At 47.0% G+C, this 25,038-nt stretch overlaps 1 protein-coding gene across 8 annotated transcripts in view; it reads right to left on the bottom strand.

Moving 5' to 3' along the window:
• Window positions 1-25,038, bottom strand: part of HTR2C (5-hydroxytryptamine receptor 2C) — a 250,560-nt gene that overhangs the window by 81,694 nt on the left and 143,828 nt on the right. For 4 of the 8 annotated variants that reach the window (XM_053274334.1, XM_053274332.1, XM_053274331.1 and 1 more), the window contains exon 3: window positions 20,471-20,592. The exons of 3 other annotated variants lie outside the window; for them this stretch is intronic. The gene's annotated coding sequence lies outside the window, so the exon portion shown is untranslated. Of the gene's footprint in view, window positions 1-20,459; window positions 20,593-25,038 lie in introns of all 8 variants that reach the window. One more of the 8 variants, XM_053274333.1, reaches the window with a different exon arrangement.

Raw genomic sequence — 25,038 nt, 5'->3', positions numbered from 1 at the left:
GGTCGAACCTGTTTGCACATCCCTAGCAAGAAGCGAACAGCTGGAGCCACAGAAGACTCTCCTTGTCCTGCCAAAGGCCAAGCTGAACAGGAAGTCTGGAAAACCAGGAGAGGAAATGGCCAGCTTGGATGGGCGGAGCCAGTCCTGTACCTGGGAACCCTTTCCAGAGATGCTCTATCCTGTGGTGATATCAACTGCTCACAGAGTTGCTCCTAGCTTCAGAGTCCCTGATAGCTCATTATAATTTCCTACCTAGCAATCAGTCCCCATGTTGGGAAAATGCACACATGAATACGACGAATATTTACGACGAATACTTATATACCGATTTTCAACAAAAGTTCCCAAAGCCATTTACAAATAAGTAAGTAAGTAAGTAAGTAAGTAAGTAAGTAAGTAAGTACATACATACACACATACATAGGCTCCCTGTCCCCAAAGGACTCACTATCTAAAAAAGGAGCATAAGATAGACACCAGCAACAGCTTCTGGAGGGATGCTGTGCTGGGGATGGAGAGGGCCAATTGCTCTCTCCCTGCTCAGTAATGAGAATCACCACTTTAAAAAGGTGCCTCTTTGCTCAGTTAGCAGGGGACATGGCATTTGGGTACTCTCCATGCAGGAAAGACATTGCTTGGACAGCTACTGGATGTACTGGTTGGCTGGAACATGTACCAGAGCAAAACAAAACAAGTATCTGGACCACACTTCATATGTTACTGCCTCCTACACAAGGGAACAGACTGCAGTGTATAAAATGGAAGTGTGAGTAGAGAAGAGCCCAGTGCCAAATCCCCGGTGGGGCACACAAAATGTGTCACGCAAACGGCAGCAATTGATCAGCCTCAAAATGCCTTATGATCTTCTCAGGTAAATTGGACCCTTCTCAGATCTCTTTAGCTCTGTTTGAATCAAACCCACCTCATTTAATTTGGGAAACATGTTATAAAAGTGAATCACACAACGGAAATTTAGTCACTGCTGCTAAATATACACAGCAGGGGATCCCCCCCTCCCAAAGCCAAATTTCATTTCGTCCATCCATGCAGTGCATTCGCAATGAGTCCTGTGCCTGAGATTATCAAAAGTGCTCTTGGGAAGCGATTGTTCATTTCAGTGAACATAGGAAACTGCCATATACTGAGTCAGACCATAGGTCCATCTAGCTCAGTAGTGTCTACACAGACTGGCAGCAGCTTCTCCAAGGCTGCAAGCAGGAATCTCTCTCAGCCTTATCTTGGAGATTGCAGGGAGGGAACAGGGAACCTTCTACTCTTCCCAGAGTGGCTCCATCCCCTGAGGGGAACATCTTCCAGTGCTCACACTTCTAGTCTCCCATTCATATGCAACCAGGGTGGACCCTGCTTAGCTAAGGGGACAAGTCATGCTTGCTACCACAAGACCAGCTCTCCTCAAAGTGGAACTTGTGCATGAGAACTTCTTACTGAGTTGGTATCAAATTGTCTCCCAATATCTCTGCTGGCCAAGAAAATTTCTGTCCTGGTCCAGCAAGCGCTCACAAGAGCGTCCTCCTGACTAAGAACAGAAGAGTCTAGGCTAGGTTGCAAGGGGTCAGGACTATAGGAAGCTCACTATGGGGCTTGGCACAAATTAAATTGGACCCAAGGCAAATCAAGAAACAGAAAGCTTGGGACGGTGCTCTAGCAATGGTCTAGAGCCAACTCTGAACTTCAGTAGCTCTGCAACAAGGCGGGCTGCTCAGGGCCACCTCAGAGGGAAACTGCTTGCGCTCAAAAGAGAAGGGAGCTGGTCTTGTGGTGGCAAGCATGAATGGTTCCCTTCGCTAAGCAGGGTCTGCCTTGGTTTGTATTTGGATGGGCAACTACATGTGGGCACTGAGATATTCTCCTTAGGGGGGTGGGGCCATAGCTCAGTGGAAGAGCACCCGCTTTGCTCTCAGAAGGTCCCAGGTTCAATCCCTGGCAGCATCTCCAGGTCTTGTGGCAGCAAGCATGAATTGTCCCCTTTGCTAAGCAGGGCCTGCCATGGGTTTGCATTTGAATGGGAGACCCTGGCATCTCCAGGTAGGACTGAGAGATACTCCCGCTTGAAACGTCGGAGAGCCACTGCCAGTCAGTGTAGACAATACTGAGCTAGATGGACCGAGGGTCCGACTCGCTAGAAGGCAGTAGCCTATGAGCTGCACCTCATTCTGCAAGCGTTAAGCTTTGGGGAATCCTCCCACTGACCCTGGCTGCGACGGGATAGCAGAAAGCTGCCCTCCCACACTGCAGAGGGTTTCAGGGGATGAATATTCTGAGTCACAGAAGAGGGGTCATGCTTGCTCCTCAGGCAGAGAGGATGGAGGCCTTGCTGGTCCCTGGACCTCCCCTTCCATGAGAGTCTACGATGAGGCAGCTGCTCTTGAGGATCTCTTCTAAGATAGCTACTGACTAGGATTGCCCACATTATGTTGTCCCAATACGGGACACAAGGGCGGGGGAGGGGCGTATTGGGGGTGGGGCCATCTCGGGGCCGGGGCTTTGCCCCCTATAGGAACTCCTGTTCTTCTTTTCATTTTTATTTATCTATCTATCTAAAGTATTTATACCCCGCCCCTGCAATGCATTACTGCTCGGGGCGGCTCACGACAGTAAAACAGAGACAACGCAAAATAAAAGCAATAAAATTAACCACATTAAGCAAACAAGTGAAAAGTCAGGCGAAAACCTTGGGATTCTGGCTCTGTTGTTCTATGACCGTATGAATCCGGAGCTCTGCATTGTACTTTGCACATCCTGCCCCCACAATCCGTTGCCTTTACGGCTGGCCTTCCCGTCACACAGGAGTCTGGACTATTATTCTGGATTTATTACCGTCTGCTTTGGCTGAACTCTCCCTTGCTGTCAGAGAATCCTCTCCCTACTAGAGTCATCACTTTACTCCAGCATACAAATCTCCCCCCGCCAGCACTCTACTGCTCACACCCACACCCCATCGGCCCCACCTGGGCTCCTGCTGTCATATCTCATATAGTTTATATCTCGGTAGAACCTTTCTGTTAGGAGAGGAGAGCTGGTCTTGTGGTAGCAAGCATGACTTGTCCCCATAGCTAAGCAGGGTCTGCCCTGGTTGCACATGAATGGGAGACTAGAAGTGTGAGCACTGTAAGATATTCCCCTCTTAGGGGATGGAGCCGCTCTGGGAAGAGCATCTAGGTTCCAAGTTCCCTCTCTGGCTTCTCCAAGATAGGGCTGATAGAGATTGCTGCCTGCACCCTTGGAGAAGCCGCTGCCAGTCTGTGAAGACATTACTGAGCTAGATAGACCAATGGTCTGACTCAGTATATGGCAGTTTCGTATGTTCGTATATTTGTATGTAATCTGGGACTGTTGGCAACCCTACCATTGACCCAAACTTCCCCATCCTCTGTGTCACTGGATCCCTCTTCTGATAGCAGAGTCTGCAACATGAGCCATGCTCATTTCAGGACAAGATGCCAAGAAGGACCAGGGAGGACCCACACTGCTGGGAAGACTCTGAGCCTTCCCCTCTCTTTTTACAGATTCAGGTAAAACCTGCTGACTGGTTGGGGAATAAAACCCTTCCAAATATCCCAGGATATTTCTGCTTCCCTGGCCATTTAGCCTCCATGGCTAAGGCAGGTTTCCAGGGCAGGTGGCCTAGATGCTAAGCTGGCACCCCCTTTATTTACAAAAGGAACAGTGGCTACCATTTCTCGGTGGCCACTATTGTTTTCCCTAAGGGGATGCTCAGGAGAATACTATGGCTATAAGGGCCTTAGGCTAATAGGAGAGGGAGGCCAGAATGAAGAGCCTAAATTTCTAGAAGGAGGACCTAAAGGAGGCCTAAGGCTACAGCCTTCTTAGCCTATGGTACGGACAGTCAATCTTGACTCTCTGGATGTTGTTCAACTACAACACCCATCATCCCCAGCCACAATAAACTGTGGACAGGGGTGATGGGAGCTATAGTTCACAACTGCTGGAGAGCCACCTACCCCAGGCCTATGCCACAATGTTCTCCTTCCTCTGACTTCTCACACCCAGCCTCTGTGATGTTGGCGGCTTCCCTCGGAAAGATCTCTGGCTTGACCTGTCTGCTCACTCACTTCATAAGATTTATACTACAGTGGCATTCTCAAGCTAAAGCATTAACCTCTCTGCCCTCCAGAGAGTTTCTACATGATTCTAGCTAAAGGGTTTGCATGAAACTGGATGTTCTCAATTGCTAATTACTAATCATGCATTCAGGATCTGAAGATGCCTTTACAAGCATCATGAAGGATGAAACAAGGTGAGCTGGTGTCATCAACTCAACATAGGCAGCTACTTATATAAAGTCAGAACATCAATCCAGGTCACTCGGTACTGTCTAGAGCAGGGATTCTCAACCTTGGGTCCCCGGATGTTACTGCACTTCAGCTCCCCAAATCCCCAGCCCCAATGACCTTTGGTTGGGGGCTATGGGAGTTGAAGTCCAACCACATCTGGGGACCCAAGGCTGAGAATCCATGGTCTCTAGAGGAGCTCTCCTGGGCTATCCGAACAGACACTTCTCAGCCTTCATACCCCACAACCTAGGAGTGTGCATGGAACCAGTTTGGCCGGTTTGGTTCCAGGCGAACCGGGTCGAACCAGTTCGAGGGCTCCTTCAAATGATATACTTGTAAAGGGGAATCCAGTGAGAATTCCACCATGGGGTGCCCTTCGGGATATAAGGGGTGGCCGGATGGGGATGGTGAGAGATGTAAAGAGCTGCTTACCACGGAGCGCTGCCGCTGGCCGCCCCAGGCACTCTCCCTCCTCCTTTTACCAAGCCGCCGGCTCAGCGGCGGCTTGATAAAAGGAGTGAGGGTGCTTGGGGCGGCCAGCAGCAGTGCCAGCCGGCTTCACGTCTCACGCCGCCCTGCCTGGCTGCCCCTTACTTGTAGAACCGGTTCATCAGTTCAGTCCCAGAATGAACTGCACCCGGTTTGTTCTGTGACTGAACCTTCGGACCAGCCTCGGTTCGAGGCGAACTGGTTCTGCACGAACCACTCATGCACGCCCCCTACCACAGCCTTTAATGGGAAATGCCAGTGACTGGACCTGGGGCCTTCTGCATGCAAAACGTGCAGCTGCCTTATACAGCAGGATTAGGCAACCTTGTCTCTCCAGCTGTTGCTGAACTATAACTCCCATCATCCCCTGCAGCTGGGGATGATGGGAGCTGTAGTTCAGCAACAGCTGGAGAGCTAGCCTACCCCGTTATACAGCATCAAGCCATTGATCCATCTAGCATTGGCCGTGCCACTATCATTTCCTAACTCTCTTGCCAGAGGTATGAACTGGAAATGCTGAGTATTGAACCTGGGACCTTTCTTTCACTCAGCTATGCCCACCCCCCACAGCTGCCTTGCAACACAGCTCCATTCAGCTCCATTCACTCCCCTGCCAACTGGGCAAAGAGGCACCTTTTTAACATGGCGATTCTCTTCATTTAGCAGGGGGAGAGTAACTATGACTGTTGCTAGTGTCCATCATGTTTCTTTTTATTATTTATTTATTCACTCATCACATTTATATGCCGCCCAAACTTTCATCTCTGGGCGGTTAACGTAAAACAATTAAAACACATACAAAAAGTTAAAACAATCCAACAATTTAAAATCAATCACAAAATTACAACCAACAAATTTTAAAAGGCTGAGAAAGCTTGGTTAAAAAGATGGGTTTTTAGATTTTTTTTAAAAAAAATAAATTGCCAGAGATTGTGAACCCTTTGGGAACAGGGAGTCACCTTATTTATTTATTATCGCTCTGTGTAAACCGCTTTGGAAACTTTTGTTGAAAAGCGGTATAGAAATATTTGTTGTTGTTCAGACCTCCCTTTGCCCAGCTTGGAATTGGCCATGAGACCTTCAGCTCACCCAAAGACCACCACAGTGGCCTTGGTGCCTTGATTCCATTGGCAAAGAGTGTTTTCAGGAGCCTGGAGCCTACAGCCATCAAGACATAGGGAACATAGGGAACTGCCATATACTGAGTCAGACCATTGGTCTATCTAGCTCAGTATTGTCTTCACAGACTGGCAGCAGATTCTCCAAGCTTGCAGGCAGGAATCTCTCTCAGCCCTATCTTGGAGAAGCGAGAGAGGGAACTTGAAACCTTCTGCTCTTCCCAGAGCGGCTTCATCCCCTGAGGGGAATATCTTACAGTGCTCACACATCAAGTCTCCCATTCAGATGCAACCAGGGCAGACCCTGCTTAGCTATGGGGACAAGTCATGCTTGCTACCACAAGACCAGCTCTCCTCTCCAGTCGCGACTGACAGACCTGCCCTCCATGAATTTGTCTAAGCCCTTTTTAAAGCCCCTGGCGGCCACGATGATCACACACCCGAACTTCTTTGATTTCCAAGCAGCCTGCCGGCCCCAGCACCCCACCCACCCACCCCCAGTTCAAGGCATGCTCCACAAGACTCAGAAATAAGGCCTCGGCTTAGCACATACCTGACTGGAGGGACAGAACCGCTCCCCGCGGGGTCCTCTTGGCTGTGCCTCCAACCACCAGCTGAACAGAGCAGCACACAGCTCTGCCACAAAGGCAACTGACAGCTTCCTGGTCCGTGTTGCTGAGTGAGAGGAGGAAACTTTGTGGCAGCTGATAAGCACAGCCTGAGGCTGAAGGCCATTGTGACGAAGGGGGGCCTTCTGTCATCAGTGGGGCTGCACAGTGAGGGGGTGATTCACATGACTCCTTTCATGTGATGGTTATGCAGCGAAGGGAAAAAATGCAAAAACTATGCAGGAGCCTGTTTTCGGCACTTCAAGTTATATGCTGTCGTATCTCCCCGACTAACTTGGAGAAGAGGCACCTTTTAAACGTGGTGATTTTCTTTTATTGAGCAGGGGGAGAGTAACTGGCCCTATCCACCCCCCGGCACAGTACCTCCAGTGACTGTTGCTGGAGTCTATCTGATGTTTCTTTTTTAGATTCTGGGCCCTTTGGGGACAGGGATACATCTTATTTATTTATTTATTATTTCTCTATGTAAACCACTTTGGAAACTTGGGTTGAAATGTGGTATATAAATATTTGTTGTTGTTAAAAGTTTTAAGTTTTAGAGTTTTTAATCTATATTTTATCTTGTTTTGCAGATAGGTAAGCGGGAAGTCAATATTTACTTAATCAAATAAATGAATGTCAATATCCCTCCATCCTCTTTCCCCCTGCCAGTGCTCCATTTGCAAAGGGACCATCATGGCGGCAGCGTACCTCCCTGCTGCCCCGTTGCCTCCTCAGTTCCTCCATCACCTAGAAGTAGGGGTAAGCAGCAAGGTGGCCAGATTTGCAGATGATACTAAACTCTTTCGGGTAGTGAAATCTAAAATGGACTGTGAGGAGCTCCAAAAGGATCTCTCCAGACTGGGGGAGTGGGCGACAAAATGGCAAATGTGCTTCAATGCTGGCAAGTGTAAAGTGATGCACATTGGGACGGAAAACCTCAACTTCACAAGTATATCCTGATGGGATCTGAGCTGTCGGTGACTGATCAAGAGAGGGATCTTGGGGTCGTGGTGGACAGCTTGTTGAAAGTGTTGACTCAATGTGTGGCAGCTGTGAAAAAAGCCAATTCCATGCTAGGGATCATTAGGAAGGGGACTGAAAATAAACTGCTAATATTATAATGCCCTTATACAAAACGATGGTGCAGCCACATCTGGAGTACTGTGTACAATTCTGGTCACCACATCTAAAAAAGGACATTGTAGAACTGGAAAAGGTGCAGAAGAGGGCAACCCAGATGATCAGGAGCCTAGAGCACCTTTCTTATGAGGCTAGGCTACAACACCTGGGGCTATTTAGTTTAGAAAAAAAGACAACTGTGGGGAGACATGAAAGAGGTCTATAAAATCATGCATGGTGTGGAGAAAGTGGATAGAGAGAAATTGTTCTCCCTCTCACATAACACTAGAACCAGGGGTCATCTCATGAAATTGATTGCCAGGAAACCTAGGACCAGCAAATGGAAATACTTTTCCACACAACGCATAATCAACATGTGGAATTCTCTGCCATGAGATGTGGTGACAGCCAACAACCTGGATGGCTTTAAGAGGGGTTTGGATAACTTCATGGAGGAGAGGTCTATCAACAGCTACTAGTTGGAGGCTATAGGCCACCTCCAGCCTCAAAGGCACAATGACTCTTGAGTACCAGTTGCAGGGGAGTAACAGCAGGAGAGAGGGCATGTCCTCAGCTCCTGCCCGTAGGCTTCCAGCAGCATCTGGTGGGCCACTGTGTGAAACAGGATGCTGGACTAGATGGGCCTTGGACCCGATCCAGCAGGGCTGTTCTTATGCTCTTATGTTTTTTGAGATGACCCAGAGACCAACCTGGTGCCACATTTTGCACTAGTTGCAGTTTCCAGACTACATAGATAGGCAGCCCCACATAGAGCACATTACAGTAATCCCGTCTGGAGGTTACCAACATATGCACTACTCTTCGGAGACAGTTTCTCTCAAGAAATGAATGCAGCTGGCATGTCAGCTGAAGCTGATAGAAAGCACTTCTGGCCACTGCCTCAACCCGTGACACCAGAGTGGGGTTTGGATCCAGAAGCACTCCCAAACTGCATACCTGTTCCTTCCAAGGGAGTGTAAGTTACACTGTGTAACCCAGGACAGGCAGATCAAAGTTGTCTCCTGAGTTCTGACCCCAAATAATAAGTACCTCTGTCCTGTTTGGAATCAGCCTCCATTTGTTATCCCACATTCAGCCGTTCATAGGCAGGCTTTTAGGGAAGTTATGCCTTCTCCCAATGATGCTGAAAAGTGGTGCATAAATGCTCTTAAGAATAATAATAAATAATAACTGTGTCACTGTCCTGGCACACAGAGGCAGTGATGAAAAAAGCTTCCCCAATAAATGTGTGGTTGTTACGCACCTTTCAAAGTCTCAGAAGGAAACAAAAATCAGGTGATGAGATCTGTTTACCCAGGAGGAGGAGGAGGAGGAGGAAGAGGAAGAGGAAGGGGGGGGTAGTTTTTCTTTTTCTATGTAAACTGCTTTGAGAACTTTTTCATCAAAAAGTGGTATGTAAATTGTAGTAGAAGTTCACTTCTACTAAATTAGCACTAAATTAGTTACCCAATAATGGCATGCAGACACTCCAGGCTGCCAACTGAGCATTGACTACCCAACACTTTACAAGATCTTTTTTGGAGCTGAATAATTCATTGGACATTTTTGGAGCCAGAAGGAGAGCAAGAGTCCTGGAGGACTGCAGCAAGAAGGGGAAGGAGGACCAATGCAGACTGCTGCTTCCCAGCCTGACGGGGCCTCTGCTCCACCCACCCCACAAGCGACCAGCATGAGGTCCTCTTTGCAATCTCCACAATGGGTTGCAGGAACTTTTTGACTAAAGGAGGCTGGGAGAGGACAGAAGCCAATATCAATGCCCAGATGGCACCAGATGAGTCAGTGCTGTCACGAGGTTGACAAGCAAGCAGACGATGGCAGTTTCCTAGAAGACAGGGGCTGCATACGAATGCAGAAGCCACGCTGCTGGAACAGAGGTGGAGGCACCTGGCATCATGGATGCTGCACAGAGCTCCTGTCAAGTGTCACAAGGGAAATAGCATCTCCTCGAGGCAACGTTTTCCCCATGGGCTCCACATCTGTTGGGAGTAAAAACTATGCCAGCTGCTGTCAAACAATCCTCCGTGAATACTTGGTGAAACTTGAGAATACATGCATGCAAAACCCCCATAAGAACTGCTTCACTGTATCAGACCACGGTGCAATCCAGGACAGCATCCCAGATGAAACTTGATGTCCAGAAGCAGGGCGACCTTTCCAGGTTGCTTGTCCCAGCATATGGCCCTCAGAGGTATACTGGTTTTGGACATGGATTTCCTTACAAGCAGGGGTTCTCAAGCTAGGGTCCACAAATGTTGTTGGACTACAGCTCCCATGATCCCTTTGGCCATTGCGGTAAGGATGATGGGAGCTGTAGTCCAACAACATTAGTGACCCAAGCTCCTGCCAGCAACCTTGGAGAAACCACTGCCAGCCTGTGAAGACAATACTGAGCTAGATGGACCAAGGGTCTGACTCAGTATATGGCAGCTTCCTATGTTCCTATGAACACAGCAACAGAGTTCCTTCCAGGATTTCTGAGAAGACGACGGGAGAGGACATCTAACAACCATTTGGCACAGCTAGAAGAAAGAAATTTTACGACATCACATTCACATATTAACTGCTGTGGAGTGGGGAAAGCATTTACATTCCAACAATTTGGCCCTTCAGCTCCATTTTCCAGCAAAGTGCAGTGAAGACATGGAAGGCCCAGGTTCAAAGATCCATAGAAACATATGAAGCTGTCATATACTGAGTCAGACCATTGGTCCATCTAGATCAGTATTAAATAGCTCTGTATCAAGTAGCTCCTATCTTGGAGCTGCCAGAGAGGGAACTTGGAACCTTCTGCATGCAAGCATGCAGATGCTCTTCCCAGAGCAGCTCCATCCCCTAAGGGGAATATCTTACAGTGCTCACACATCAAGTCTCCCATTCATATGCAACAGGGCTGACCCTGCTTAGCTAAGGAGACAAGTCAAGCTTGCTACCACAAGACATGCTTGCTACAAGTAAACTGCCCAGAGATGTAAGTTTTGGGTGGTATTGTTTCCCCTGCTGGCACTGCTGCCAAAACCGCTACATGGGGTGGCTGAGTACCTTCCTGCCGCCCCGGTCTGCATAATACCAGAAGTGGCTGTCGCGCATGCACTGAAACGGTTCTGTTCACATCCCCACTTGGAGGACTCTCTGCATGTGGTCAGTGCCTTGTCCAAATACACTCAACTGGTCATTCTTAATCTACAATCTTAACCCAAGAGCTCCAGGGGTCAACCTGGATCTTGAGACTTGCAGGAGAAAATTGTCTTGTGGACGAAGAACAGGATTTTCACACCCAGATCAGTGGATCGGTCATAAGCAGAACAGCTGATACAGTCGTGCAAAGAGGCCTGCCTCTCAATTCCTAAACTCTGCATCTCAGGGGCTCAGAGCATGCTGCCTTTCCCTAATTACCATGTAATGAAACTGTATTAACATTTCATCAAGAAAGTCAATTCATTTGACAGCAAGCAACTGCCACCCAAAAAAGTGGATAGCCTGACGACGGGGTAGGCTTGGAAATTAACTGTTCTCTGCTGGCCAAATAAGTGTATTACTTTGTTGTCAAGTTCTATCAATAATGCCATATCTTCGTTTTTGGCCGACTTCTTTCGCAGATCACCGGCTGCTTGGCTTTCTGCAGTTACAGCTGAGAGCAAATGATTAATCAGCCGAGCCATTTTCTGCACTAATTGATCGCCATTTGCCATTCCATTTGCTCCTTCCACTCCATCTGCCTGTTTAATCACCATTTCAGATTGTTCCCCAAGTATCGGAAGCTTGCTAACAAAGGACCGTAGCGACACAACAGGACTAGGGTGCCTCCTTTTCAGCTTTGCCATGAAGCCTCTGTGTGGAACCCAAACCGTGGATTCACAAAGGGATAACGTGACAGGGACTGAATATCCGCCCCGACTTCCTGTGTCAGTCAGATCTTTGACTGGGATGTTCGCTCTTTGAAATTAGGTGGGTGGAGAGAGAGAGAGAGAAAGCTATGGTGCTTACGACAGGCCGGGACAGACGGATTATTCTGCCACTGACGGCAAAGCCTATTTTTCCTTCACTGAAGGCAAGCAGCCTCCTACAACTGGATCAACTGCTGCACAAGTCACAGGAGACACATCGACACTGGATCTTAACTAGGGATGAGCAGAATGGAGCAGCTGGGCTCCGTAATTGTCCCGGGAGCCAAACACCTGGCCGGTTCCACTCTGGCTGAAAATTTGAAAATCCAGAATCTAGATCATCGGAGCAGGATGACGAAACTGCAGCCCCCCAAACAATGATGACAACAGCCCTGTCTTCTAGAAAATGGCCCCGAAAACAGGTGGGGCAGGTAAACAGCACCCCTTCTAATAAAGAGGAGCATAGGAACATCGGAAGCTGCCATATACTGAGTCAGACCACTGGTCCATCTAGCTCAGTATTGTCTACACAGACCGGCAGCGGCTTCTCCAAGGTTGCAGGCAGGCAGGAGTCTCTCTCAGCCCCACAAGAGCAGCCAGGGAGGGAACATGGAACCTTCTGTATGCAAGCACACAGGTGCTCTTCCCAGAGCGGCCCTGCCCTCTTAAAGTGCTATCACATGTAGTCTCCCATTCATCTTACAGCGCTCACATGTAGTCTCTCATTCAAATGTAAACCAGGCCAGACACCATTAAAACACCTATATCGGGCAGCAGCAATATAGGAAGATGCTGAAAGGCATCATTGTCTCACACTGCGTGGGAGAAGGCAATGGTCAACCCCTCCTGAATTCTACCAAAGACAACCACAGGGCTCTGTGGTCGCCATGAGTCGACACCGACTCGACAGCACACTTTACCACAAGACCAGCTCTCCTCCCTTGGGGAAAGCGGGTCTTCAGGGTGGGTTAATGCCTGCCCCTTACTCAGAGCCGGGGTAGGGGTTGGGTGGCAATTTTTCTGGGCCCAACACATGGAGGGATCTGATCCAAGGTATGGTTCCGTATCTGAAATGATCAATCGAGTCTTTCCACTCAAGGCAGTAAAACAAACCAGTTAAAAGATAACCCCAGGATCAAGAGTTCTCTCAGTATTTGGGGAACAAGCCTCCTAAAGTCATGATACTCTGGAGAGGCATGCTGATGTAGGTCAGATATCTCCACGGCTAACTTGAGAGGCACCTTTTAATGTGGAGATTCTATGTATTTAGCAGGGGGAGAGCAACTGGCTCTATCCATCCCCAGCACAGCATCCCTCCAGTGACTGTCGTTGGTGTCTATCTTGGGTTTCTTTTTAGATTGTGAGCCCTTTGGGGACAGGGAGCCATCTTATTTATTGATTATTTCTCTATGTAAACCACCCTGAGCCATTTTGGGAAGGGCAATACAGAAATCAAATAAACAAATAAATAAATAAATATTTTTCAAGCAGTGGCCACTTGGGCAAAATGCCTTCATTGGGAGAGCCATTCCCCACTGTGCTGGCCTCCGCACAGGACTGGGAGGGCCCTTTAAGGCAGATGGAGCCCTCTCTTTGGAGCTCTATGGGGAAAGTGCAGGGAAGGGCTATGCTTCCCAACACACTGAGCAAGCCTTCCAAGATAGTTCAGGGGCTCAAGAGAGCTCAGTTGTCCTTCATGGAGACCCTCAGCACTGGACAAAGTGCAGCACTGCATGGTGGGAATGGTAGTCTTTGCATGGTGCCAGGGGGAGTGTGCAGAGAGTCGGTTTTGGCCAAAGCTTTGCACAGTCCCAATAAACAGTCAGCCAGGGGTCCACATTGGATAGATGGGGGTCACCACTGCCTGCCGGGCCATGCAGAGAAGCACACTGCTCTGACGAGAAGTTACTCAAAAGATCTCCAAATTTCTTTCTCCTCTAAACAAAAAGATTTCATTCGCTTCTCAGATAATGCAGATTGATGGGATAGATCTAAGACCACACAATATTTTGAAGGCAATTTACAGTAAGGAACTAGAGGAAGCTTTTCTAAATGTTACTGCAGCTTCCTGCCTGCATCTAACTCTGCCCATTTCAAATTGTGAAGGAAAAAGAGCTTTCTCCAAACAATCTCTGGTTTAATCATAAATTACAGCCAACAATGCTGCAGTCAAGATGGCAATCATGATCTGTTCCCTCTACTGCATTGGATCTTTTGAGAGATCTACTGATTGCCAAGGACCAACAAAAGGAAGTACTTTTTCACACAATGTATAATCAACCTAGGGAATTCTCTGCCACAAGATGTGGAGACAGCCACCAGGCTGGATGGCTTTAAGAGGGGTTTATAAAAATAGGAACATAGGAAGCTGCCATATACTGAGTCAGACCATAGGTCCCTCTAGCTCATTATTGTCTACCCAGACTGGCAGTGGCTTCTCCAAGGCTGCAAACAGGAGTCTCTCTCAACCCCATCTTGGAGTTGCTGCCAGGGAGGGAACTTGGAACCTTCTGCTCTTCCCAGAGCGGCTCCATCCCCTGAGGGGAATATCTGGCAGTGCTCACACTTCTAGTCTCCCATTCATATGCAACCAGGGTGGACCCTGCTTAGCTAAGGGGAAAAGTCATGCTTGCTACCACCAGACCAGCTCTCCTCTCCTTAAATGCATGTAAGACAGGTCTATCACTGGCATGGCTACGAGTTTGAGGGTATAGGCCACCTCAAACTTAGAGGCAAGATGCCTCTAAATACCAGTTGCAGGGGAGTAGCAGTAGGAGAGAGGGCAGGCCCTCAACTCCTGCCTGTGGGCTCCCCAGAGGCATTTGGTGGGCCACTGTGTGAAGCAGGATGCTGGACTAGATAGGCCTTGGGTCTGATCCAGCAAGGCTGTTCTTATGTTCTTAGGTTATTAAATATCTTTTGGTGATCTCATATCTGAATTTGCTGCCAAGAAACGTAGGAAAATGAAGACATAACTTTTAAAATAAAGCAACATTAGCGCAAAACCTTTACTGGGACCTACTAAAAAGTCACAAAACAAATATGTAAGATTTTAGGTTCCACAGAACTCTTCCTCAGGCAGAATATATATTTTTTTTAAAAAAAAAAGAGGTAGGGGAGGTTGACACAGATTAGGCTCAATGTAAAATGACCTCTGTCTGCAGCATAATAAGGGCCAGCAATATGATTGCATTACCGTTATATTTGATCTGGCCCGCAAAGAAGGCATTCTCTAAGCTTTGCATTTAGTTTATGAAGCATGAAAAAGAAGTCTTGTACTTTGCAAGGGAAACCAGTAGTATATCTTTGTCTTTCAATAATAATGTATTTACGTACATCTTAACATTAATGCTGATGTCAATATACCGTATTTACCCAAATCCAAGATGAGGGGGATCATCTTGAATGCAGAGTCCTCTTTCTTTTGGGGAAATACAGGTATAAGTTGTATTCAACCTTTATCTTTGAAGGCATAGTCACCTTCTATTCGGGTAAATACGGTAGATGGTTTTTGAAAAGATTTTATGAATATCTAGCATTTTTCTTTTAAAAAAAACACAAGAAAAAATTACAATGATGCAGTGAGAAGAAGCAAGAGCTCAAATGAACCTTCTGCCCCCAGGCCTCTCAGAGTCTGAAAAAGGCTTTTTTCAGGACTGCAGCCTATTTAGACCTCTCTATGCAATACAGTGGAGAGATGGAGGTCACCAGTGAATGGCACAATAGCAGTCAAAGAGGCCACAGCCTCAAAATTGGATTCTGAAAAACACGAGATTCCGGCCTGCTGAGTTCTGACTTGGAAGGTCAGGAATGTAGTGGAGGAGGGGACGCGCAGGGACGGAGTGCCCTCTCGACTTCTCTGGCTTTTGGGGTGGGGTGTCATGGAGAGTGCCTGCACATCTAGACCTGCAACTACATCACTGGGGAAGGTATTTCTGGAAAATATGGAGCCAGGAAATCCAGAATGGAATTTGGTGGACTTGGGTTCCATAAACATCCTCAACCTGAGGACAGCCTCCCAGCATGCAAAGGGTCGCTTCATGCCCCACTGGGGCAATAGTTATGATGATTAAGGAGAGACCCGCCTGACCACATCACGGCTTGTCTTTCAGTGAGCAGGGGAAACCTGGCTAAGACTTAGGAACATAAGGAAGGAACATAGGAAGCTGCCTTATACCGAATCAGACTATTGGTCCATCTAGCTCAGTATTGTCAGACTGGCAGCGGCTTCTCCAAGCTTCCAAGTAGGGGTTATTTGGAAGCAAATACTTTGTCCTGGTGCTTGTTCACTCAAGCCATGAGTTGAGGGAGTTTTGTGAGCAGCAGAATCGCAGGGTACAGCTACTACTGGTGTCGCTGAGAATGCTGGGTTTAGGACTGCATATTTGAGTGCCCTGACATATATACTGTATACAAACATCCCCACACACAGTAAAGTAGTTCATCAGTAAGACGGCAAAGCAAGAACCCTTCCTCCTGACATGTCAGATTTCTACATGCAAGGAGGTGTTAACACAAAGGAATATTTTAAATATGCAACCTGCCAATTGCAGCTGTTCAACCCAGCAAAAAAATGAACCACACAAGTCCCTTGGCTTTTGGCATACAGGGGAATAGGTCCAACTCTCCCCCGTCCTCCATTCCTGAGGATCAGGTGTGATGGTGTTATGGGACTACATTGCAGATGCTCACATGAGCAGAGGTTTTTTGGGGGTTTTTTGGTTTTTTAAAAACCCAAGATACAAATAAAGTAATCTTATTAATCGACTCCAAAGCTGGGACCCTGACACAATTAAAACGCATGCAACAGAAGAGAAAAGGTGCAGGAAATTAATTTCCCTTTTTGCAGCCAGCTCATTTCTTGGAAATGTTAACTGTGCTTTTCAGCTGGTAACTAATTTGACTGCCCTTTGTGATTTCTCCCCCCTTAATGCTCAAATTTGCATTTTAGTTCAATTTAAGGAAATCACTTGAACCTGAATTTCATTTGACTTTGGAAGAAGAAAACCCAAATGGGCGCAACCTCATCCGCTAAAGCTTCTGTTACAATAAAGTCATCAAGAGGGGGCTATTTGGGCAAGTTAATGTTAGACTGAAGATTAGCAGTGTGGAGGAGGCCAGATTACATCTTGATGATCAAGACCGTCAACAAGCAGAACTACATGGCACTGCTGACCCACCTGATGAGACGGAAATACTTGATGATGTGTGGCCTTCTCCAGTACCCTGTCACTCAAACTAGGAAACGTTTTCCATTCTCAGGACAGACATGTGTTTTTTTGTTCTGCTTTTAGCTCAACTTGCATTTGAGGAAAATGCAGGTCAATGGAGGGACGGCTTCTGCGGGTCAGCATCTGCCTCCTTGCCCCCAGCTTGCATTAGTACATGTATTTTCTGGGGGTCAATACAGTTGTGACATCAAAAAAAATTAATTGTGTATATGCTGCCAGGTCTGCCATAGCCAAACATTGGAAAAATCAAACCATGTTGATGGATACTTGGTATGAGAACTTAATGGCATATTGTGATCTCAGAAATGCTAACCTATATTATTCGGTTCCATTCAAACCAGATTATAAATAATGCCTTTTATGTAATTTGGTTCCATTCAAACCAGATTATAAATAATGCCTTTTATGTAATTTGGTCAGATTTTATTCTTTACACTAATCGGGAAAACTATGGTTGTTCTCCTACCTTAGACAATATTCGAGTCTGGATGGACTGATGAATTGGGGTTTCTTGTATTAGGTTTTGCTGTTTGCGTTTGGATCAATGTTGTTTAGCGTGGTAAATTGGCACCTCCCAAGAAAACCTTATAGGGAGGGGTTTAGATCAGGCAATATGTTTTGTCAGACAATGGGGCTATTCTCACGATCTGCAAAAATTGGGCTAGGAGAGTAACCTGCTCAAAAACCCCTGCCTTAAAACCAGGTTTGTGGAGTGAGTGCTCTGCAAACCTGATTTTCTAGCTTCGCACCATGCCTACTCACGAGGAGACCCCCGGAGGGGAGGCAAAAAGCCGCCTCCTGGCTCCGGGGGTCTCACCAGCATGCCCTGCGCGCTCGCACAGGACATGCTGGAGCTTGCAGGGGCCGATCGGCCTCCGCTCCCCCTCAGCCCCCACCGGCTCTGTCACGGAGCCGGCAATCGTGTGGGCAGCCGATCCGCCGCCCAGGGCTCCCGGCAGGATCGTCTGCAGGGAGCCCACTTTGCTTCCAAAACCGGGTCTCACCGATCGTGAGACCCGGCTCAATGACTATTGGACATAGATCTGCAGGAGGAGTGTGCACGATTACCAAGGGGAATGTATAGAGACTCCCAAAATTTCAGTCATAAACTGGCTGAACATTTAAATAATATATTTTTACCTAAGTTTAGGAGAGCATTGACCCTTGCTCGCTTGAATGCCCTTCCTTCTGCACTCCTAGATGGGAAATATAAACAAGTTCCGTATGCATTGCGTTGATGCCCTTGTGGCTCAGGGGATATAGAGTCAGTTGTTCATGTTATTCTTTATTGTCAGTTTTATAGAGATGCTCGTATTAAGTTCATTGCTCCTTTCTTGAAGAATCATCCTGGCCATACAGATCAATTTTACTTGGACGTCTTGCTGTCAGATTTTAAATCTGTTACCTCTATTAATGCGGCCAAGTTTTGTTTTCTTGCATCCAAACTTCCTGGAGTCTGTATTAGCAACTTGAATATTTTGTAAATTATAAATGTATTATTTTAGATGTTAAGCTGGTCTAAGGACCGTAATAAACTTACTACTACTACTAGAGTGGTAAATTTGTTTTAATAAAAGAGATTTTTTTCCCAGCATCTGCATCCTCCATCAACCCCAGCGTCCATCTCCAACTGCTCCTCCCCTTCCTGTCTCTGAAGGGAAGACTCTGCAGCCTGGACTACGACATCAGCATTCAGAGCCCAGAAGAAATGGCCATAAACACCTCCATATCCTCCCTATTATAATTTTGCCTTTGTGCAGACTTTAATGGTAAGCTGCACTGGGAGTTGTTCTTGGCTGAAAAGCAGAGTATGCATAAGCACCAGCAAGCACACACATGTATACACACACACACACACACACACACACACACACGTTCCTTGCCATGCATCGTTAGATCCAGCTTTCTGGCACAGCTGAACTTTCATTCGGAGCAGGTTCTCTTGGCCTAAACTCCAAACCCTTGGAGAAGTCATTAGGCAGCCTCGACTCTACCCTCAAGCTTGTTTGTGGCTAGAGTTCCCAAACTCATCTGCATTTCTCCTAGTCAGCATTAACCTGGGTTGGGTGCTTCCTATTGGAGGAAAACTGCAGCTCCCGATGCATCACCATCAGGCAAAAACATTAATCCAGAAAGCCAAACCTCATCCTCCAAGGAAGAGGCCAATCTGTACCATGGATGATTAGCCATCCATATCACATTAATTCCAAATAAGGCACTATTATATATTCTCAAAATAACAAAAAACATACTTGGTTAATTTGACGAAGCTGCATTATGGCCATTTGGAAATACCTTTGGCTTTCCAGGGCAGAACATTGAGCCACTGTAGAACCTTGGTGTTATGACCCCAGATCCAGGACTCCTCACTGTAGAATCCAGGGGAAAGAGTTGTGGTATGCAACAAGGACCAGGTCATGACCCAGGCCATGCAGAAGCCCATTGTGCAAGTGTGGCAGCCTCCAAAATGGCCACCATGAGGAGGAAAGGCCCAGAAAGGGCTGAAGAACACCTGAACCAGGTGATTTTTGCCACAAGGAAGGTCGGCATGGGGAGGGGAAACCTCCACAGGAACACACACCCCCATGGCCCCAAAGAAGCCCCTCGGAGGGGGTAAGTACTAAAAAAAATTGACTTGCAACCCCCGCTCCCCAAACCAAACCTGGGGTGTTTGATGGTGGGAGGAACCAAACTGGCCTGGTCCTGTTCGGGACCAGTTCGGTCTTGAACCGAACCAGGCCAGCCGGTTCTGTGCACACCCCTAACTGTTACCTACCCCTGTGTTAGAGCAACATCCCTTCTGTGTTATGGTGCCAGCTCTCATTTCCCTGCTCACCGCTGGACAAGGTAAGGACTTTTGCTCTTGTTGCTGGCCAAGGTCTGGTGAACACTGTAATGAAAGCCCTGCACTCACTGAGTGTAAAGCGCCTCCTCCTATGCTTTGCAACTCCCTTCAGTTTGTACTGAGCAAAATGTTGCAAGCAAAGCCTTGGATGCTATTACCAAGATGGCCTGTTTGGGAACTCCCTGCAGTGCCCCTACACCTGAGTTGGAGCTACAGGCTTGTAGTTTCTACTTTGACTCTCTGAACTCACAAGAGCGTAGGCTCACCACTTGCTCACATGAGCTAACTCACAAGGGTATCTCACTTCCGGCATCAAAGCTGCTACTTATACCGTAGTTTAAGATGAAAGTGATAAAACACACACACATCACTCAGGCTCCCAATGACTCCCGCATGTCCCTTATTCGGGCAGTGGGATGTCAGCAGCCCTACTCGAGGGCCTTAGGTGAGCAGGTCCCTCAGCTCTTCCATCTGAAATATGGCAATTTTTAGACTGTGAGCCCCCTGGGGACAAGAAACAATTTCCTTACATCTTTTGCTATGAAAATTGTGCCCAGAATTCTTTTGTTGAGAAGATAAAAATCTGTAATAATAAAGCACTGGCCTACCCTGTAGGGTTGTTATAAGGGGAACAAGATAGGTCTGAAGCTCTTTCAGCACCCCAAGCCCAAAACCAATGATTGGTAGTGACGGGGCTCTGTCTGCCAGACACCGCCCCCCACAGGTGCATGGGAGAGGACCACAGCAAAGCAATTCCTGTGCAGCCAGGAAATGTACAAAAGGGCCCCCAACTAGGCTCCAACCATTCTTGTTTTGGAGACTCACATGTGGCTTACCTTGCCCTTGTCTGAACCCTGCAAAGGCCACTCACGTCCTGGTTCCTCACCCACAAGCGTGTCTGTCAAAGACGCAAACCCTGGTATAGGTGCTGAGTTCCAGGAAGAGATGAAGGTTCCATCTGGAGGAAGGAAAAGGAAGAGCCTTCATTGGGTCTCCTCACAGGGCAGGAAGATTGTGCCCCAACTTCCAGCATTTTGCAAGGGAGGGAGAGACCCCCTCCGTACCACCTCCCATTCATTCTCTGGCTGGAGTCCCATGCACTTTAGGGATGTGCAAATCAATTTGAATTTGAATTGATTCAACTTGAATCTAGGTGATTGGAGTGATTCAAATTGAATCGAATCACCTTGTAAAAAGGTGATTCAAATTCTAATCAAATTTTCAAAATTCAATTTGAATTCAATTTGAGAGCCGTTTGACGCCTTTTTAAAAACCATTTAGGCCTCCTGATTGGTTAAAAGACCAGATTTGAATTTGATTTGAATTCAAAATGAATAAAAAAATTAATTCCGTGCACATCTCTAATGCACTTTCCCCCACCCCATCATTATCAAGAGTGAGCTCTGCTGCTTAGCAAAAATGCACACAAAAGCCATGACGCCACACCTTCACTGTGGAACCCATGATAATCCATTAGCACTCAATTCCTGAATGTGGTATTGTGTATGTAACTAACTTGATTTTTCACAGGAAACAAGAGCAGACATAGCTTATGTGGGCTCCACAGACAGGACACCACAGGGCCAGCAGATGGGTGCCTTCACTACTCTTTGTTATGGCATTTTAGGAAGGGAATATTATGTATTTATTTGGCACATTTCTATATCACCCCATATATAAATGTCTAAGCAGTTTACAATCTAAAACTTACAACAATTAAAACATTAATACAATTTTAAAAAGTTAAAATGTAGATAAAAACTCTAAAACTTAAAACTTTAACAACAAATATTTATATACCGCTTTTCAACAAATGTTTCCAAAGTGGTTTACATAGAGAAATAATAAATAAATAAATAAACAAACAAACAAACAAATAAATAAATAAATAAGATGGAATCCTGTCTCCAAAGGGCTCACAAACTAAAAAGAAACATAAGATAGACACTGGCAACAGTCACGGGCAGGGTCAATAAATTAAAAGCCTAATTTAAAAAATATGTATTTATTCATTCATTTGATTTCTATACCATATATTTTTTAAAAATGTTGTTAGATTTTTCTTAAACCCCTGATAACTTGGCAAAGAGGCACCTTTTAACGTGGTGATTTTCTTTTATTTAGCAGGGGGAAAGTAACTGGCCCTATCCACCCCCAGCACCCCCAGCACAGTACCTCCAGTGACTGTTGCTGGTGTCTATCTTAGGTTTCTTTTTAGATTGTGAGCTCTTTGGGGACAGGGAGCCATCTTATTTATTTATTATTTCTCGGTGTAAACTGCCTGAGCTATTTTTGGAAGGGCGGTATAGAAATCGAATGAATAAATGAAATACATTAATACAAACATCCGGAGGAGGGGAGGCTCTAATTTTGTTAGGAAGAGCATTCCAGACATCCCCTGATTATCTTAATAGGCAGCAGGTCTTGAACTAGGGCCTCCAGGAGCCAAGCCCTGCCTTAGTCCCTACACGCCTAGGGCAAACTATTGGCCTAGTATTTGCTACACTACAGCGCCACCCATATGATGGCCAGAGTGGGTAGTGTTGCTCATCAGCCTCACCAGACCAAGTGAGCTGAGGAACCAATAAGTGCTTCATTGGCCCTGAATCACTGCTGCTTCAGGCTTAGTTCTTCATTTGGAGCAACGAATGTATTGGGGATTTCAGGGGGAAATACAACTAAGGCAACATAATAGAGGCTTATAGAACCATGCAAAGTGTGGAGAAAGGGAAAGGTATTTCCTCCTCTCATAGGACTTAAAATCACACAAACTTCAGGAAGAGAGATTCGGAACAGACAAAAGAAAAGACTGCTTTGCACAATGCACGCTTCTCTGATGGAACTCACTGCCACAGGATGTGGTGATGAGTACTGGCTTCGATGGCTTTAAAAGAACGGGACAGATTCATAGAGAAGAGGGAAAGGCCTTTCAACTGTTAAATCATGGTTGCTAAATGAAACTTGCCGGTTCAGAGGCAATCTATGCTTTGCTAACTGGGCAAAAAGGAACCTTTTAAAAGTGGCGATTCTCTTTATTTAGCAGGGGGAGAGCAACTGGCCTTATCCATCCCCAGCACAGCATCTCTCCAGTGGCTGTTGCTGATGTCTACCTTGTGTGTGTGTTGTTGTTTCTAAGATTGTGAGCCCTTTGAGGGAGTCAGTTTGTTTGTTTGTTTGTTTGTTCATATCTATGTAAACCGCTTTGGGAACTTGTGTTGAAAAGCAGCATATAAATATTCACCATATTCGTGTATCTCTGAAGACATTGCTGTGAAGAGTAAAGGAGATTTGAAGGCAAAGATCTTCCCTATGGCTGGGATTCCCAGCAGCCCCAGGTTGGTTTCTGGTCAGACCTAAGAAGATTCTTCTTGCATTCTTCATGTGCTTATGCAGGGGGGAAGTGAAAGCCAAGTGTGGTGTTGCCACAGGTAGTATCTATCTAGGAAAGGGCAAGGAAGGCCACGTCTGTCAAGACGGTGGGAGGTGAAGCTTAGGGTGGAGCGTGAGCTGCAGACACAGACACAGACATCACTCAGTAGATGAAGGGGAAGAACTCTCTTCCCAAGCCACATCCAAAACTCAAAGCGATTGCAGAAAAAAAAGAAATGTGAGTCACTGTTCTATAATCCCATTTGGAGCTGGAGGCAGCACTGCTTTGATTGTTTCACCACGGTTCAATACTGCCATGTTTTTGCATTTTCCTTTAGATTTGCTCCTGGGGAATCCAATTACGGCCTTTGATCCAACAGAGCTTGATAGTCCATCTCCCTCCCACCCGCCGTCCGCAATGTCACCTGATTAAAATATCTGTTACGGGAGATTTGCACAAACCCCCAACGACAGCCCTTTGTGCAAATCTTACGAGAGAAATCCAGACGGATACCAGTGTCAAGAAAGGCTCAGCGAATGGACCCGTGGATTGTTGAACACACATTGGTCAACAATCAGCATGTGCGGTGAGCCAGGATGAAGCCCAAAGACCCCTATCCCAAGCTGGTGATTGTAAGGATCCCTTTTGTCATGGAAGGTGTGTGTGAACTTGCCGTTATGCTGCTCCACCGTGGAAAATGTGAAAGAGGGGTTATTAATCCTAACCTTCAGCCTGCAGATTTACCCCCAAAGTCCCTGTGAGCTGTTGGGGAACACTTCACACACAATCCGGGTTTTTCATTGCACGCTAGAATGTAGCCCGATTTATATCTGGGTTAAAAATAATCCATTTTCTGCATTGGGTTTTGGGGGCAATTTTCAACTCGCAGCAAAGCCTTGCAGTAAAACCTGCTGTGTGAAAAATGCCCAGACGCCTCCATGAAGCCCACAAGCAAGGCAGGAAGGCTTGTGTCCTCTCCCACTGTTGCTCCTCAGTAATTGGTATTCGGAGTCATACTTCTCCTGGCCATGGAGGCTCTATATAGCCATCACAGCAAAGTCTATACATTAGGAGGCACTTCACACAATCAGTGTGAAGCACTGGAGGGGGTTCTGTGGGGAGAGCGGGCTTAGTCCGCTCTCCCCACAGACGATCAAGAGGCAGCCCTGGGCGGCCAGATCAGCCACCCTTGCAGAGAGCGTTTTCCAGCTTCCCAGGCTTTTGGATTGCCCTTCTAAGCACTTTCCTCAGCTCTAATGCAGAGGAGCAACTGCAGGAGAGAGGGCATGCCCCCACCTCTTCCCTGTGGGCTTCTCAGGGGCATCTGGTGGGCCACTGTGTGAAACGGGATGCTGGACTAGATGGGCCTTGGGCCTGATCCAGCAGGGCTGTTCTTATGTCCTTATCCTTTTTGAGCAAAGAGAGAGCTTGTTATGGGGAAGGACCATAGCTCAGTGGAAGAGGCCTCGCTTTGCACACAGAAGATATCCCACACAGCATCTTCAGGTAGGGCTGGGGAGGACCCATCTGGATCCCTGGAGGGCTTCTGCTGGTCTGGAAGACAGCACTGAACTAGAAGGACCAAGGGTCTGGCACGGTAGAAGGCAGCTCCCTATATTCACAGTTTCTTATTGCCACCTCCATTCCTTGTCCAGCTGCATGACGGAAGAAATGGAAGGAACTAAAAATATACTTAAATACTGTTTGAGAATCTTAACAGGACAACCCTGTGAAAAATGCTCCTGGCTTACTTAAAGCCAACTCCCTGCTACTTCAGCAGCCTTGCCTCCATGCTGGAGAGCTGCCCAGCCTTGCTGGGAAGACGCCAAAGTCAAATCATGTGTCAGCAGAGGCTGAGATGGGACAGTGGAGCAGGAGAGAAGGCTAGACACACACAGTATGCAGCACAAGCAGAGAATCTTCTTCCAGGCTGCTTCCAGCTTTCTGAGGGGGGGGGGACCCTCCAGCTTGGCAAACGGCAAGAGCGGATGGGCTTCCGTGAGGGCAGAGGAGCCATTTGCTTCAATGAGAGGT

This window comes from Hemicordylus capensis, chromosome 11 (assembly GCF_027244095.1).
Source record: "Hemicordylus capensis ecotype Gifberg chromosome 11, rHemCap1.1.pri, whole genome shotgun sequence".
In the NCBI taxonomy this organism is placed as follows: Eukaryota; Metazoa; Chordata; class Lepidosauria; order Squamata; family Cordylidae; genus Hemicordylus; species Hemicordylus capensis.
The sequence above is the reverse complement of the archived record's forward strand: the minus strand, read 5'-3'. Positions and strand labels throughout refer to the sequence as shown.